Source organism: Colobus angolensis, unplaced genomic scaffold, assembly GCF_000951035.1.
Source record: "Colobus angolensis palliatus isolate OR3802 unplaced genomic scaffold, Cang.pa_1.0 Scaffold585, whole genome shotgun sequence".
Taxonomy (NCBI): domain Eukaryota; kingdom Metazoa; phylum Chordata; class Mammalia; order Primates; family Cercopithecidae; genus Colobus; species Colobus angolensis.
Genome location: NW_012119432.1, coordinates 1,359,495 through 1,378,564, shown reverse-complemented (window position 1 = coordinate 1,378,564; position 19,070 = coordinate 1,359,495).

Sequence of the window (19,070 nt, the reverse complement as noted above, 5' to 3'; positions counted from 1 at the left end):
ACTCTAAATTAAAGAAGCAGAGACAAACCCGAATAAAGGTCAGAGAGGAGGGATGAAAATGATAAGGGTGTTCAAACACGTGGCATATGAGGAATCATTGAAGGAACTGGGGTGTTTAGCTTGGAGAAGAGAATAATTGTGTGCAGACAGGAATATTATCTTTAAATATTCAAAACGTTGTCCTGTTGAGGACCTATTAGGCTGGCTGTTTAGGATGCTATATAAAAAGAAGACACCTCTAACAGACAGAGGGGAAAATATTATGCTTGAGCACCTGTTAGGCCAGGGATGGTTCTGGGTATTTTAAGCATGTTATTTTATTTACCAGTCATAGAAAATATGCAAAACAGGTACAACTGACCCATTTTAGAAATTAGGAAATAGGCCCAGAAGTGGTAAATTATTCCATGGTCCTATGAATATATGGATAATATGGTAGTCGTTAAAGCTGTTCACAAATATTCCATTTCCTCTTCTTCCAGAAACATGGTAGGACCATACTTCCCAACCTTCTTTGAAACTAAGGGTAGGCATGTGGAATTTTGTAAAGCCATTACATGATTCACCATATTCCCTTCCCTCTATGGTGGTGATAATAAAACCATATGCCAAGATGAAGCAGAGGTTCCCTGCCAATATGGATTGGACATATAGCAAAAGTGAGAAAGAAACTTTTTCTCCTGTCATGAAAATCCAAGAGAAGCGGGCTAACTATGTACATTCTTAGTCTATGTTCTTGTTCTACATCATAGGTTGTATACGTTTTTATTTGTCACTGGGAATTTGGAGTTATTTGTTACTGTAGGATAACTCAGGCCTCCTTGCTGATAATGGCAGAAGGAGAAGAGTCAGAGTTAAATCTAGCTTATTCTGCTTCCCAAATCTGTACTCTTCCCATTGTAATAAAAGACCTCACAGATAACCAGTGTTAAGCTCTATAGCAATGAAAGAGAGTATTACAGTTCATTCATGCAAATATTTGATAAAAACTTGTCGGGATTGATAAATCTAATGGCTGAATTGTAACCACCCAATGAGTTTACCTTGCCGACTGCCTAGACAGAGCTGATTTATCAAGAGAAGGGAATTACAATACAGAAAGTTTAATTCACATAGAGCTGGCTATACGGGAGACTGGAGTTTTATTGTTGCTCAAATCAATCTCCCTAAGAATTCAGGGATCAGAGTTTTTAAGAATATTTTGGTGGGTGTGGAGGCCAGTGAGCTTGGAGTGTTGATTGGTTGGGTGGCAGTTGAAATCATAGGGAGTCGAAGCTGTTCTCATACATTGAGTCCCTTCATGGGTGGGAGCCACAATACTACATAAGCCAGTTTATCCATCTGGGTGGTGCCAGCTGACCCATCAGGTACAGGGTCTGCAACATTTCTAAAGCACTGATCTCATTGCAGTACACAGCTAGTCAGACATGAGCAGAGCAGGAGAGTGACCTCCTCCCCCCCCCACCAGTAAAGTCAGGCAACTTTACTGGTTCAGGCAGTTGCTAAACCATCTCTCTAAAATAATATTTGGTCACAGCCAGTGACAGAGAAAGGCGGTCCTCCAATAGATAGAAAATACCTGAAACTTATAATCAGCAGCTTCCCAGTAGGATCTCAGGATTTGGACCAGTGGGCTTAAGCTTGTACATTAAGAGGCAAAATGGCAGAGTTTAACTGGTGTATGACCTTCTAGGGACATTGGACTGGTAAGAGAAGAAAATCTCTAGTGAACACGTGTACAACTCCAATAAACACACTGTGCATGCAGCCATTTCCAAGTGCTGGCAGGCCACTGAGCATGCAGACAGCCCACCCCAAGAGAAGAATCAGGGGAGAAGGGATGCAGGACCCTGGAAGTACACCAACATATAAAACCCTAAGTCAAAGGTCAAACATGGCACTTGATTTCTCAGGTCACCTGCCTGGCCCTCTTGCAAGTATACTTTACTTCCTTTTATCCCTGATCTAAAGCTTTTTAATAAGCTTTCACTCCTGCTCTAAACTTTACCTCAGTCTCTCCTTCTACGTTATGCCCCTCAGTTGAATTCTTTCTTCTGAGGAGGCAAGAATTGAGGTTGCTGAAGACACGTACAAATTCACCATCAGTAACATACTTTGGTGCAAGTTTTAGAACAGGGGTGAAAATTTATTAAAAAGCTGTCAAGCAGAAATGAAAGGAAGTAGAGTACACTTGGAAGAGGGCCAAATGGGTGAGTTAAGAGATCAAGTGCACACCTTGACTTTTGATTGGGGTTTTATTAGTTGGGACTCTTCTGGCATCTGAATTTTCTATCCCCTGATTCTTCCCTTGGGATGGGCTGTCTGCATGCACAGTGGCCTGCTAGCACTTGGTAGTGTCCCCATGCACAGTGTGCTTAATGGAGTTCTATACATGTTTCCTTGAGGCATTCTTCCCTTACCAGTCAAATGTCCCTAGAAAGTCATATATCAGTTAAACTCTGCCATTTTGCCTCTTAAGGAGCATGCTTTAGCCAACTCGCCCAACTCCTGAGATCTTATTAGGAAGCTCCTGATCACCAGCTTCAGGTTTTTTCTATGTATTAGGGGACCGCCTTTCCCTGACACTGGCTGAGACTATCAACTGCCTGACCATCACTGGATGGTCCCCTGACATTCCTGTTTTGGGGGGGCTCTCCTGCGCTGCTCATGTCTGACTAGCTATGTACTGTAACAGTCCTAGGGTTTACCAAAAGTGATGTTATCCCCAGGAGCAATTTGGTGAGGGTCCAAATATTGTAGCTTCCAGCTGCGTGACACCTAAACAAGACTTTCTAATCTTGTGGCTAATTTGTTAGTCTTACAAAGGCACTCTAGTCCCCAGGCAAGTAGGGGGCTTGTTTTGGAAAGGGATATTGTTATCTTTGTTTCAAAGTTAAACTATAAACTAAGTTTCTCCCAAAGTTAGTTTGGCCTGCACCCAGGAATGAACAACGACAGCTTGGAGGTTAGAAGCAAGATAGAGTCAGTTAGGTCATATCTCTTCACTGTAATAATATTCTCAGTTGTAATTTTGCAATGGTAGTTTCAGAATGCTCTCTTCCAACTCTAATATTCTATGATATCCTGATTCTGTGACATGTTGTAGAACCCAAGTGCAAAATCTGTGCTCGTGTTGTGTGTGTGTGTGTGTGTGTGTGTGTGTATGTAATCACCCTTTTTCTCTTTTTTAGGCCTAAGGCATATTCACTTTATGTGGACCTTTCCCAGCTCCATCTCAATTGGTCTTTTTAGGAAAAGAGAAGTTCTGCCTTTTTTTTTTTTTTTCCCCTAACAGCCATGAAATTTGGCATCAAGTCACAATGACCTTTCATTTCTAATGACTTCCCTGAGGCATGGGGAAAAAGCATTTGCATTTCAGCTCATTCTTTCCTGGAGCATAATGCATTCTTAGATTTATTTATAATTTTGAGGGTTTACCTCTCCCTGTTGGTTCTCAAAGTTTAATGCTATTCCAAAATATGTTTATCCATTTCATGTCATAATGGGGACATGGGGATGATTTCCGGTTTGAGACCTCCCCATCACTATAATCATTTTCATGTCATCATTGAAGCAGATATGCTCTTAGGAGTGACCTCATTAGAGTCAAAATATGATGGCAATGAAGAAACATATGTATCATACTCTTATCCTCTTTTTTTTTTTTTTTTTCAGCTCTAAAACTGAACGAATTCCTCTTGGGCAATATGAGACATCTTCAAAATAAACTACCATGATTAATACCATGAAAATCTGGTATTATTGAGGAAAGGCTACACCCTACATCTCTACCATGAAGATCAGAGTATTTCTTTATCGAATACAAAAATCAGAGTGCCTTTCAATCTAATTAATGTCACCAGAGTATGTGTGAGCTTAGGAATGTAGATATACAGTTAGCCAAAGTATGTTTGGTGCTCTTGCTGGTAAGGCACTCTGAGAAAAACAAGTCCTATGGTCAAGTTGCTAAAGCATACCTCCCACTCAAAGCTTCAAAAGGCATATTAGCATATGAAAGGTAATAAAAAGACCCATAGAAAGGACACTTCTTTAGCTTTAACCCATCTTTCGCCAAATGTATTTGCTAATAAACCCTTTAAAAACTAATACTTGTTGAAACAGACCAAGAAACATATTTTGGCAAATACCGAGTTAAGGAAAAAGCAAGTCATAAATAAATTGTATTTCATAAGTGTAGAAAGAGTAATAAATAGACTTGGCATGAAAATTCTGCTTCAGACTTGTATTATCTTGAAGAGCTTATTGATTTTTTTTTTTCTGTGAGCCTCAATATCCTCTTCTATAAAATGGAAATCAAAATGCTGAGTGACGTAATGAGAGGTGAAGCCAGCTTGGCTTCTGGGTTGGGTGGGAACTTGGAGAACATTTTTGCCTAGCTAGAGGATTGTAAATCACCAATCAGCACTCTGTGTCTAGCTAGAGGATTGTAAATGCACCAATCAACATTCTGTAAAAATGGACCAATCAGCACTCTGTAAAATGGACCAATCAGCAGGAACATGGGCGGGGCCAAATAAGGGAATAAAAGCTGGCCACCCTGCTAGCAGCAACAACCTGATTGGGTCTCCTTCCATGCTGTGGAAGCTTTTGTTCTTTGGCTCTTGGTAATAAATCTTGCTACTGCTCACTCTTTGGGTCCACACCACCTTTAAGAGCTGTAACACTCACTGCAAGGGTCTGCAGCTTCATTTCTGAAGTCAGCAAGACCACGAACCTACTGGGAGGAACAAATAACTCCGGATGTGCCACCTTTAAGAGCTGTAACACTCACTGCGAAGTCCATGGCTTCATTCTTGAAGTCAGTGAGACCAAGAATCCACCAGAATGAAGAAACTGCTGACACAGTAAGTTATTCAGACTTAGGAAGGCAGTAGCACATAGTGATTAAGCCCAAAGATTCTGGCACCACACCTACTGCATGTGAAATCTGGCTTGACCTCTGCTTACTTATGTGATGTTAGGCAAGTTATTGCAGCTTATTTTTACTTTGTTTTTTTCACATTTAAAATGGAAAAAAATAGTACCTGCCATCAAAGAAAATGACCAAGGCAAGTCTCAATCATTTTAGGAGGTTTATTTGCCAAAGTGAAGGACATGCACCTAGGAGACAGATCTATGCCTTTCTCCAACTATGCTTTTGAGGGTTTCAATATTTAAAGGGGAAAGGCTGAGATATTGAGAAATACAGAATTTTAATTTGAGAGGGTGGTATAGGAAAATAATCTTACATGCCATTGTCTGGCTCAGAGTATCCATAATTGTACGTAATGTAGAAAGTAGAAAAGTTCCTCTTCAAAGCTCATCTTGGTTTAAAAATAAAATAACAGACACAAGAAATAATAGCTTACTCTAAAGCCTCCTATCAACTATTAGTTCTCACACTTTAGCCCAGGTAGTGGCTTTGGCTTACTCAGGTATGTCTGGACAGGCCCAGGCAAGTCTTAGCTCATAGCTTATGCCCCTTTCTCATTTGGAAATGTTATTGCTTTCTTGAACTTTTAGTAAGCAACTTCCTCTCCTTCTTCGTTCTTCCTCGCGCTTACCTATTTAGGAAAGTTTTGGTTATTAGCAAATCGGATATCAGTTTAAGACTATGAGGTCCAGCTGTAGCCAATGGATGCAGGACACAGCAGTAGGATGACCCAAGTGTGTGAGGGATAAATACGTCTGCTTTTCCTTTGTTCAAGTGTGCTCTCGCCATTGTTCCATTTCTGTGGAGCACCCTTTCTGCAGAAAGTAAAGATGGCCTTGCTGAGATAATTAAATTTATGCTCAAGTGTTATTTCTTTGTGGCACTGGAGAACAAGCATTTCTAACACATAAGATAATGTAGACAATAGGGCAGAGGAAACAATCAGATACGTATTTGTCTTAGGTAGGCAGAGGGATAACTTTGAATTCTGTCCTGTTTCTCAATAGCTGTGAAGATAAGCTATCAATTTACATTGCCATGGTAAACTTTAACAGAAACACTTTAGGGTAAAGATGTTGGGGCCTACAATAAATTTCCCTGTGGGAAAAAACGTGAGGGAGGTATGTCACTTTTCATCTTTGTAGCCATCTTATTTAGGAACAAAAATGGGAAGCAGGTTTGCATGACCCAGATTCCAGCTTGAATTTTCCCTTTGGCTTAGTGAGTTTGGGGTCCCAAGATTTATTTTCCTTTCACACTGCCAAAGAGGTTTTCTCTGAATATTAAAGAGTATTAAAGTACTTTGAGTGAACATTCCACTCAACATAAGCTGAGGACTAAGCTCTGATTTTTTATTTTTTAAATTTTTTTATCTTTCCCAAATTCCTATCCTAGGGGTCCGGGGAGTCATACCCTACAAACGATTAATTATCATCAGATGGGTTTTATTTAACCCTGTATATCATGACTTACTTTCCAATCTGACTCTGGCATAACATTATGTGACAAAGAAGAAAATCAAAATATTTTACCCAAAACATGTTTCTTTGCCGTGTTTTGAAATGGCCCTGCAAGACCATCCATTGTGGGGGAAAGTTTGCATCTGTAAAGATTCTCTATTAATATAGCTGGATCTTTTTCTTCCAGGCCCTCCCAATCCTGAAGAGATTAATTGAGAGTTTAGTAACTTTTAAAGGTCTAAATAGAAAACATTTGTTATCTATTGTATCTAAGGCAACCACTATGAGACTTCAAAAGAACCTTGGTCTCCACAATCTTTATCTTAACCTGAACATTTCCTTTCCATTAATTCCAGACAAATTCAACCAATTATAAGCCAGAAAATGTTTAAATTTACCTATTGCCTGGAACCCACTCCCCACGACTCCGTCCGAATAGTCCCACCTTTCTGGACCAAACCAATGTATTTTTCAAATGTATTTGATTGATGTCTCAGAATCACTTTAGGGTAGACGCTTTAGGGAATGATGTCTCATGCCTTCCTAAAATGTATAAAACCAGACCACCCCAATTCCCTTGAGCACATATTCTTGGGACCTCCTGCGGGCTGTGTCACTGGCCATGGTCACTCATATTTGGTCCAGGATAAATCTCTTCAAATATTTTACAGAGTTTGACTCTTTTTGTCAACAAGCTATTGTTTTAGCTTTACCAAATACCTGGGTCATTGTAATTGCCCATGTATTTTAGTTAAACCTCAGTCAGAGAGCAACATGTTGATAGAAGGGAAGGAGTCTGTATGAAATTGAGGGGAAAATGTAGAGAGAAAACCCAAGAGAAGAACAGTTCATATTTATTCAGCAGCCTGGTATATGGCTGCTTTGATCACTGCCCACAAAGATTTTCTTACCCTTGACAGGCTAGCTCATAGGGCATCAGTCTGTCACAGCTGAAGGATACTGTTAAAATTCTCAGTGTTTCACCTCCTGGCCAGCTTCACCCTCATCAAACACTCCTCTATAAAACACTCCAAGAATCATTCTTATAAGGTAGAGACACAAGTTAGGATAATTTCCTCTACAATATTTCTGCATCACTACTAGTTCCTAAGGTGCATCTAAATATTATTTGTAGTTGCCTATTTCAAACAGAGGTTGACTGTGAGAAAACTCATAGTAAAAATACATTGTGGCTTAAATATCAAGAAGGGCTCAAAAACCAAAGAAAGATGGGGAAAATAATTGTACCAGGAAAAGGGAAAGATATAATTATTGTAATTAAGCACTAATTTTAGCTCTGAAGACATTAAGATCTGAATTGTGCTTACTTTTCAAACTCAGTCACTGTTCTACGTTTTAATCCTTTATACAATTTTATACCTTTATACAAGTTAGAATTATATTGGTAATTTATTCTAATCTTCTTTTATCAGCATTCTCAGTTCCCTTAAGCCCAATATTTAAATATTTAAAATGTCAATCCCTGCTAGTGATTTTTTAAAGGAACCAATATGCATTTTATGTTCAGTACACACACACACACACACACACACACACACACACACACACACACAGAGTTTCCTCTTTAGTATATGTCCTAGATCAATGTGTCTGGTTACTATTACTCTTGGATCTTCTCAACTCTCCTCACCCCACTGTAATATCACCTCTTTCCCTTCCATCACATTGAAACATCTGAAACCACTCCCATAAGGAAAATCACAGCATACATTTTGCCAAGCATGACTATCTTCATTCTGCTTGATTTCAAAGCACCATTTGACATCGCTGACCATTTGCTTCTCTCCTGTCCTGGCTTCTGCTTGCACGTTTTCTTATTTTTCTTTCTACCTCATTAAAAGTAACTTACTCTCCTTCATCTTTTCCAGGAGTTTCTCAGCATTCTGTTCTAGAATTATGATTCCTTATATTTCTAAGAGTAAAACACAAAGGCCTCCAAGACTCTAGGTGATCTGTACCCCATTCCCTTTCTGACCAGGTAGATACATTTGTAGGTACATCAGTACTCTCCTGTACATCAATACTCTGAAATATTTGTCTCCACTTACCAACTCCATTTTCTTTCTTCCTATTTTCTCTTGAACCCACCATGATCATGTTTTCATCTGAAGCATGCCACACCACTGAACAGCTGTTGTCAAGGTCACACGTTACTACCTAGTTGCCAGTATAAAGCTTGATCTTCAGTCCTCCTCTTCTCTGACCTGTCTGCAGCATTTGAAAAGTTGATCACTCTCTTCTTTGTAAAATACCGATTCACGTGGTTCTAGGATACCACTCATTCTTGTTTCTTTCCTTACCTTACTGGTCTCTCTCGTTCTATCTCTTTTGCTTATATCTTCCCCATCTTCCAGACGACTAAACATTGAAATTCCCCAAGATCGGTCCTGGATCTATTTTCTTCTCTATTCATACTCATTTCCTGGGTGATCTTATCCAGTCACGTGGCTATAAATATCATCTATATGCTGAAAACTTCCAGATTTTATCTCTTCCCTGGACTTCTTACCAGAAATACACATTCACGTATTTAACTGCCAACTACACATATGCACTAATATGCATTTCAAATGTAGTATGTCCATACCAAACTACTATTACTCTACTCAGAAACTCGCTCCATCTACTTTCTTCTCCGTTTTAGCAAATGGCTTTTCGTTTATTTTTCTTCAGTTGTTCAAGCCAAATGCTTGGGATTCAGCTTTGCCTCCCTTTATATTCCACACCACATACCAATATTTCAGTAATTCCTGTCAGTTTCTACCTTCAAGAAATAAAAATCAAATCAAAATAACAAAGAAAACTATAGCAGAATCTAATATGGCCACTTCTCACCATACCATCTCCATTGCTTCCACCTTGGTGCAATCATGACCTCTTGCTTGGATGACTTCCAAAGCCTTCTAACTAGCCCACTGGCTTCCACTCTTGCCTTTCTACAAACTACTCTCTATATAGAAAAGTGATTCTGTTAAACAGTAAGTCAGATTATGTCACCCCTCTGTTCCAAACCATCCAAGGGAACTGCCCTCATTCAGAGAAAGGAAACAAAGTCTTTACACCAGCTTTTAAAGATTTACCTAATCCAGTCCTTTGTTTCTCTGACCTCATCTTCTATACCTCCTTCTCTTGCTCTCTTTCCTCAATTCACACTCACCTCCTTGTTATTCATTGAATGTGAAGGTATTAGGCATGCTACTGCCTTACGATATTGTCATTTTTGCTATCTTCTCCACCTGTAATACTCTTCCCACAAATAGTCACATGTCCCACTCCCCTTCTTTCAGGTCTTTATTCAAATATCACCTTCTCAGAGAGACCTTCACTGGTGATTTTATATTAAAAGCATCCAGTCATTTTCTAACCCTATTATGCTGCTTTATATTCTTCATAGCATTTATCATCAACCGAAATATTACATGTTTATTTGTTTATTGTCTTTCTCACCTAACTAGAATATAAGTTCATGGAGACAGGATTGCCACTGTTTTTCTTGCTGATATATCCTCAATACCTAGAATTCTCCCTGGCATATAGTAGATGCTCAATAAGTACTAGGTCAATGGAAAAGAAAGCATGAAATGGGCTTTCTTTTCAGTCTACAGCTCTGTTCATAGATTCAAGTACCTTCGATGGCACTTTGAAAACAATTCATTTTTCTCATTAAACCATTTTAGTATTTGCTGAGCTAGGCGCTGAAGCTGCAATAAGAAAAAATAAAGTATTTCTTACTCTCATTAAGTTAGATCAGTTTCTCACTTTCTTCTTCCCAGTTTCCTACCCTTGCCGCCACTCACATTGAAATGCAGTCCTTCTGTATTATACACCCTAATACAGTGCTATTACTCATTATGTGGCCAGCCAAGCTAAAACCAGAGTGGGTAATTTTATCTCCTTTTTCCCTATACCTTCAAATCCGGTCACTTATCCTGTCCAATCAATTCTTATTCCATTTCACTTCTACTGACAAATAGATTCCACTTTCTCCAGTCTCACCACAACCTTCTTAGGCTCTCATAATATTCTTTTACTTAAAAACTAGTTTAATAAAATGTCCTGCCTTCTTGCCTGTTCCCCTTCCCTCCAATCTATTTTCTACATTACAGCTAGGGTGCTGTTTCTCAAATGCGAATATGACCAGTCTCTCCTCTGCTAACTTCCCTTTGATGGTTCTCCATTGCTCATAGGACAAAATTCAAATATCTTAAAATGGTGTTTAAGACCTTAAATGATTAGGCACCTACTTACTTCGCTAGCACTATATTTTGTAATTTTTTAAGAAGTCCAGCTCACATATGACCTTCTTTAAGCATCTTCCCAAATCATCATCTACTCCATTTACACCACCAGCATAACCTGATCCCACCGCATTAGAATGAGTAGTGTGTCCAGGAGACTGGCAGTCTTTTCAACTGGAGTGTCAGCTCTAGATACTCACTATGCAATTTCAACTATCTCCTCTGCTGAAATTGTGTTCTCTTCCTACCCTGAACTCATTCTGTGTTTTCTCTCTTTTCTCTGACACCTTTTATTCCAGCTAGTGCTGCACTGCTCTCCCCACTATAGACTGAGAGCTCCTGGAGGGCAGGACTGTGTGCCTCCTCCCATAGTCAGGTTTCCAACCTGTATACCACTGATCCTGGTGGTTTGCTCAGAGTAGTAGGTACTCAGTCAGTATTTGTTAAATGGGTAGATTGTGCCTATAAACATTTGTACTCATATTGCATTTCTGTCTTTTCCTTTTGATGGTATAGTTTTATCATTTACAAGATGCTGTTATGATATTTATGTCTATTAGCCTTTCTGCTAAAGAATTGCTTGGCACTCCCTGTTTTTCTAAATTTGGTAACAATATCATAAAAAAGCATTTGATAAATTTCTCACAAAAAGCCAAACACTTTTATTATGTGAGGGACTTAATTTGTTGTATTTATATCAAGTCAATATAGGTTTAACCTTAAATTCACCATTCACCATCTTTTGTTTCTCTTTATCAAAACTCATTTTTATGACTAATTTAATCACTGACTGAACTCACCCAACAGTTGCCAATAGTTACTAAAATATACAAAATGATACAGTTTACAAGCATTCAGGTCAAAAATGTTCAAAAGAAAAATCAACTACACCGATACTTTTAATTAGTATTTTGAGGGTTGAGGATTTTTTAAAATTTGTTTTTCACTGAAATGCTTTGGTAAAAATGAGTACAAAAGCAATTGATTTTTTAATTGTCTGATTTGAAGAGACATGTTGGAGTAACAGAAACAGTCACAACCAAATGCAGCTTCTTCTGGTGGTATACTTAGTTCCATGATGTGGATCAGTTCCAAATATCATTCCAACTATTCTTAGATTCAAGTTAGGATACTATTTTGTTCTTTATATTTGGCTCCGTTTGTAACTCAACAAGTGTCTTGGGTAAGTCCCATGAGTAATAGAATCTGAGAATGAACTAGATCAGAAATACTGGATATGGACGATCATTATGAAATGCACACATTGACTTCTCAAATTATGTCAAGTGACGAGGCTCTTTTTGACACATTAAAGTGATCTTCTCTCTTCAATACTTAATTTATTACTAATGAGGGACTGCAATTGCTTCAAATTAAGTAGCCTACACTTATCATAAGATCTGGCACATTTCTACTTCTGCTTTTAAAAGCATATTTGAAATTAAAAATGTAGAAAATTAGATGCATAAAAATGCATTGTCTAATCAATAACCATAATCATTACCAGCTGTCAAAATATATCTTAAAATGTTTAGTAAGCTAAATTATGCTGTAAAGACATGTATAATTTGTTTAATAGAGATTTAGCTGTATGTGTTGACCCATTGATCTCACTCCAGTACATCATGAACCAAGGAAACAAAGAGGGAACAGAACATAATGGAAGAAAGAACACTTATCCAGGAGACAAGAAACTCAGCTTAACCATTTATTGGCTGTCTAAATTTGGGCAAGTCACTCTCCACTGTATGTTTCCATTTTCCCACCCATAAAATGAGATGGTTGGACCTGAGCAAAGGTTTCTGACTGCCTGGTAGCCCATGCTGATTCCATGTCCCCAAAATTCAATTCAGTTCTGTTCAAGTCAGTTCAATCTAACAATCTTGAGGGACAGCTATTGAAGCAGAAGTTAAAAAGAGAAAAACAAGTTTTCCTGTACTCGGCAGACTCACTCCAAGGCCCGCAATAGGCAGGGTCCTAGCAAAGTCTTGATGAGACTATCTGGAAAGTCAGAGCCCAAAGGAATGAGCTCCAGATACTCTCCCAACAAACCCCTCCCCAGAGCAAGGATAAGAAAAACAAATTCCTTTACTATCTCCTCTTCCCCCTTACCATTACTCAATTTCTCAAATTTTGTAAGTTCCCTTCGATGCAGCTGTAAGGTCACAAGCTATGCTTAGGTTACAAAACCTGTCACAGTTTGATTAACTGCCTTTGTTCTGCTTCTGTAAGCCTGCCTGCGTGCCTCACAGGTTTGGTGCCCTCAATTTCCTGCCACTCCATTAAAACTAGCCAAGCTCCTTTCAGAAGTGTATATAAAAGTCAAGCCCTGTGTTTGTTCAGGGCTCAGCCTTTGGATGTGAATCTGCTGGGCCAGTGGCCACCTAAATAAAATCCTCCTGTTCCACCCACTGGTGTCTGTGGTCTTCTGCGTCCCACAACACTATAGCACCATATTATAACATACTACTGCCAAATGTAATATAATATAATATGAACATGATAAAAGTGTTTAAAATCAGATAAGAATTTGACTCAACTTACAATCGATGATCATAAAAAAGCCAATTCAAGGGAGGTAGAGGAATACAGTAGTATAGAAAGCTTCACTGATACTTCCCCCAGCAAGGACATCAAATTAACAACTATCTGCTCAGAAAAAACACCTTTATAAGAACGAAAAATAAGGTAAGCACTCAGTACCTGGTTTTAGCTTCATATCACCAAAAGAGGCACGAAAAAGGTAGAAAAAACAGCCTTGAATTGCTGACGCCACACCTCCTCAATCCCTGGCAGTGGAATCCTGGTGCAGAGAGTATCTCTGGGTGTGGGGGGAGGGAGAACACAGCAATTGTGAAGCACTGAACTCAGTGCTGCTCTGTTAGAGTAGAAAAGAAAACCAGACCAAACTCAGCTGATGCCTGTCCACAGAGGGGAGCATTCAAATCAGCCTTAGCCAGAGAGGAATTTCCAATTCCAGTGGTTCAAACGTGAGTGCCTGCAAACCTCGCCACCCAGGGCCAAAGTGCTCTCAGTCTCTAAGTAAACTTGAAAGGCAATCTAGCCCATAAGCACTGCAACTCTTAGGTGAGTTCAAGGGCTTAACTAGGCCCAGAGAGAATGGATTAGAAGGTCACATGACATACTGTGACACCAGCTTTGGCAGGCAGAATGTGCTGGCATCACCTCTCCCTTAATCCCAGGCTGCATAGCTCACAGCTCCAAAAAAGACCCTTTTCTTCCTCTTGAGGAGAGTAGAGGGAAGAGTGGGGAGGATTGTTTCTTGCATCCGAAATATCAGCTTAGCCACAGCAGGATATAGTACTGGAGTCAAGAGGCCCCCATTCCAGGCCCTATCAGCCAGACGATATTTATGGACACACCTTGGGCCAGAAGCGAACCTATTTGAAGAAAGGGACCCAGTCCTGCTAGCATGGGCTCTGAATAACCAGTAGTAATACCCAGGTGCTATGCCACATCAAGGGTTTTGGTGAGCCTCTGAGACTTGCTGGCTTCAGGTACCAATACCACCACAGGGGTGTAGAGCAGCAAGTCAAGATTGTTTACTCTTGAATGACATTTCTGGACCTGCCCTGTGACAGAGGGGAACCCACTGCCCTGAAGGATGAGTCCCGGGACAGGCAGCACTCACCACGAGCTGACTGACGAGACCTTGAGACTTGAGGGAAAATCAGTGGTAGTCTGGCGGTACTCCTTGTGGCCAGGGGTGACTCCTCTGCCTTTGGAAAAGGGAGGGGAGAGTGGGAAGGAGCAAAGCAAAAATGGACAAGTGGGATCACATCAAGTTAAAAAGCTTCTGCACAAAAGTTACAATCAACAAAGTGAAGAGACAACCCACGGAATGGAAGAAAATATTTGCAAACCACCCTTCTGACAAGGAATTAATAACCAGAATATATAAGGAGATCAAACAGCACTATAGAAAAAAAATCTAATAATCTGATCAAAAGATGGACAAAATATTTGAATAGATATTTCTCAAAAGAAGTCGTATACATATGGCAAACAGACATATGAAAATGTGCTCAACATTAGTGATCATCAGAGAAATGCAAATATAAACTACAATGAGATATCATTTCACCCCAAATGTCTTGGATATGACTTATATCCATAAAACAGGCAATAACAAATGCTAGCAAGTATGTGGAGAAAAGGGAACTCTTGGACACTGTTGGTGGTAATATAAATTAGTATAGCCACTATGAAGAACATTTTGTAAATTTCTAAACCAAGTGATTTTAGAATCACAATGACCAAGAGAGCAATTTCAACTTGGAGACTCAGAGGAAGACACATATATTCTTTCAGTGATCATTTACTGAACTGCATTGTGCTAAGCAGGGGTAAAGTGATGGATAAGAAGAAACACTTGCCTTTCTTCACAAAACCAACGAAGATATTTTTAAACATTTTTATTCATAGACTCCCTTTAAAAAGCTGATGAAAAGGCAAGACTCCATCCCTAATAATATGGGCACATAATTTTGCATTTAAGTTTAGAGAGTTCAAGAACCCTTTGGAAGTTTATTCTTACATCCCCCAGGCATATGGACTCCAGATTCAAAACTCCTAATTTAGTTGGGGGTTTTATTTAAAAAGGTAGCATTTGAATAAAAGTCCTGAAAAATGGTTAGAAATTCAGATGGGAGCAAAGAACAGTGTTCTTGGACTTTGAAACTGTGATGGTTAATATTAAGTGTCAACTTGATTGTATTAAAGGATGCAAAGTATTGGTCCTGGGTGTGTCTGTGAGGGTGGTGCCAAAGGAGATTAACATTTGAGTCAGTGGACTGCTAGAAGTAGACCCACCCTCAGTCTGGGTGGGCACCTTCTAATCAGTTGCCAACATGGCTAGGATAAAAGCAACAGTACGTGGGAAGACGAGACTAGCTATGTCTTCCAGCCTCCATCTTTCTCCTGTGCTGGATGCTTCCTGCCCTCAAACATGGGACTCCCAGGTTCTTCAGCTTTTGGACTCTTGGACCTACACCAGTGGTTTGCCAGGGGCTCTCAGCCCTTTGGCCACAGACTGAATGCTGTACTGTTGGCTTCCCTGCTTTTGAGATTTGGGACTCAGACTGGCTTCCTTGCTCCTCAGTTTGCATAATACCTATTGTAGGACTTCACCTTATGATGGTGCGAGCCAATACTCCTTAATAAACTCCCTTTCATATATACATCTATCTTATTAGTCCTGTCCCTCTAAAGAACCCTGACTAATACAGAACCAATCTTCTCCAGTCTCCTGGGTCACACTGACCACTTGCTTTTGCATGTTTGTTGCCTTGGGACAATGTGCGTCATTTCTTTTCTTGACATTGCCTGTGTGCTCCTTGAATTCTGGCTGCTTGCCTGTCTTCTGAATCCAGCTCTTTAGCAACCTCAGGCCTCTGTGCTATCCTAGTCTGCCACCCTCCATCTATGCATCAGTGCCCTCATATCTAGTTCCTACTTTTCATTGCTAACAAAGTCTTTGGTCTCCCATTCTAACTCCTATGCTGACTCTATGATGCACTGTCAACAAATGGCCCCATGGTACAAGTGAACATATAGGGAAGAGGTATGTGTGAGCAGAAGACCTCTCTCAGATCCAAAGCATATTCTTAAAAAGCTAGCCTGGCCTATCAGTTCTGCTTTTACACTGCCCCAGGTGTTTATCCCTTATATCTGTATAGGACTTTATGGCCCACAGAGTAGTAGAGTAACTAGTCACAAATAAATCCCCAATCTAAGTGGGTTACACGTTTCTGTCTAATGCAGGTAGGCAGAGAAGGGGCTCAGCTCTAAGCATCTTTCGGGTACAAGTCTGACCACATTCCACACATGGCTCCCAAGACTGCTCTGGGAATTGACATTGAGATGGCAAACAGGGAAAAGACAGTCAGTAGCAAGGAAAGTCTGGAGGGAACTAAAACATTTCCTATTTCACTGGCCAGAACACAGCTATGTGGCCTTCCTAATTGCAGTGGGGAGGCCAGGAAAGGCAGTCTAGCTATGTGCTCAAGGGGAAAGTGAAAACTTGTTAACACATATCAACTCTGCCACACATGGCCACTACCATTTTGTTTTTGTTTTTGTTTTTTAGACAGAGTCTCACTCTGTTGCCCAGGCTGGAGTTCAGTGGTGGGATCTCAGCTCACTGCAACCTCCACCTCCCGGGCTCAAGCGACTCTTCTGCCTCAGTCTCCTGAATAGCTGGGATTACAGGCATGCACCACCATGCCCAGCTAAGTTTTGTATTTTTAGTAGAGATGGGGTTTCACCATGTTTCCCAGGCTGGTCTTGAACTCCTGACCTCAAGTGACCTGCCCACCTTGGCCTCCCAAAGTGCTGGGATTATAGGCATGAGCCACGGTGGCCAGCCACCACTCTTATTTTATCCTCCTAAGAATTCTGGGAGGTACATGGCAAAATGTATATCCTCTGTTAATAGATGAGGCAACAGGATTCAATAGGTGAAGTCATTTGCCCAAAGCCACACAGCTGGCAAATGGCAGAATCTATGGTCAAATTCAGTCTGTCTGCTCTAGTACTCAAACTCCTCTTATACAAGGTGACCTATAGGTTATACGAAAATATAATGCCTGCGTGTCAGAGGAATTATATCAAAGTGAAATTTCGGGATGACTTACATCAAAAATATTTTAAGGAGTTGTAAGAATGCAGATTCCCCGGTTCCAATTTATACCTAATCACTGATTCAGCATCTGGAAGGGTCGGCTGGAGAATCTGCAGATGATTCTTATATACTTGATATAGTTTGAGACCTCTCTGCCTTAGGACTTTATATGATTTTTTCACCTGTATATTTAAAAGAGAACAAATTAAAGGTGGTTACAGACAGAAGCCTTTTCACTACCTTTTAATTTGGTCTCTGATGGAAGACCTCCAAATCTGACATTGATGATAAAATATTCATTTGTATTTCAATGTTTAAAAACAAATGGATGTCTTTCTAAAACTAGCCATGTAGGGGTAGGGGAGGGCAAGGGTCTATAGCAAAATCATCATTCAGGTGGAGAGATGTTTAATAAAACTAGCTATCTCCATTGGCAAAGTGACTAGAGACGTGAATCACATTCTTTGGCAATTCAAGTAAAAAAAAAAAATCTTTCCTTCTTTTGAATTTAGAGCTTTATGTGTAATTCTGAGATAATGCTTTAAATTAAAGATAATTTTAGAATCAATTTAGGGAATAGGTTCTTTCCCCTGTCACATTGCCCAAATATTGAATACAGATTTTACTTCACACATAGCATAAATATTGTATGGTCTATGACATCAGGAGTATAAATATTTTATAATTAAGAAACAGATATAGTAATCACTCATCCAGTTTAATAAGCTTCTCAATTTGTAGCTTAGCATTCCATCCCCAAATTGTGAGACTACTGATAAGCCTCTTAATTATATTTTATAATATTTCATTTTAGTGTAAAAATTATCCATAATATTTCACTTTCATTTAGAAATCATTATTAATTTAAGGACTGTTAAGTAAGTTACCTAAGAGCTTTATAAATTATTTGGATAATCAAAATATTTGCTTTTCACACTTCAACGTGGTTTTACACATTAATTGTATTAATTCTAACTTTAGGCTTAAAATATCCTTCTAGTAATTATGACTTAGTGTGAGTTATTTAGTCTTTAGAAGAATCACACATAGAGAAATGTTGAGTCATGAAATGGTACTCATGACTTCTTATGGTAGTGACAGTCATTAACAAGTTGCCTCGAATGGTTCTGTTTTCTGCCTTAGTAGATATAGGTGGGTTATTGATACAATTGAGGCCACATTGCGGGTGTGGAGGGCCCACTCTTCATCTTTTCTGAAGAGAGTGAATGATTGGACATCCCGATTTGCAGAAGACTGAGGCCAGAGTTTATTTGTAGCACAAGCTAAAACCCCAGTTTTCTGCTTGGTCCTGCCTCTTACAAATGAAGCCTTAGCATTTCCACTTGGCTTCTAACAGCCTGATGATTTTGAAGGGGTTTTGGCCTGGCCTGGTTATTTCTGAGTCAGCGTTTGAGGATATCAGGTCTGTTTGTCCACTTCTACTCATGCAAAGATATACCTGAATACAAATGTAAATATTTCAGTCGATTCTATAGCTGAGCTTGATTTGGTTCCAGTTTGTTTGAATCTTATGTGAAGTTGGAGAGGGTACAACCTAGGAACTGTACTGTAGTAAAATGTAATAATCAACAGTAAATTTTTTTTATTTATTTATTTTTTATTTTTTTATTTTATTTATTTATTTATTTTTTTTCCATTGGGCATTTCTTTTTTTTTTTAATTTTTCCTGTTTTTTTTTTTTATTATTATACTTTAAGTTCTAGGGTACATGTGCATAACGTGCAGGTTTGTTACATATGTATACTTGTGCCATG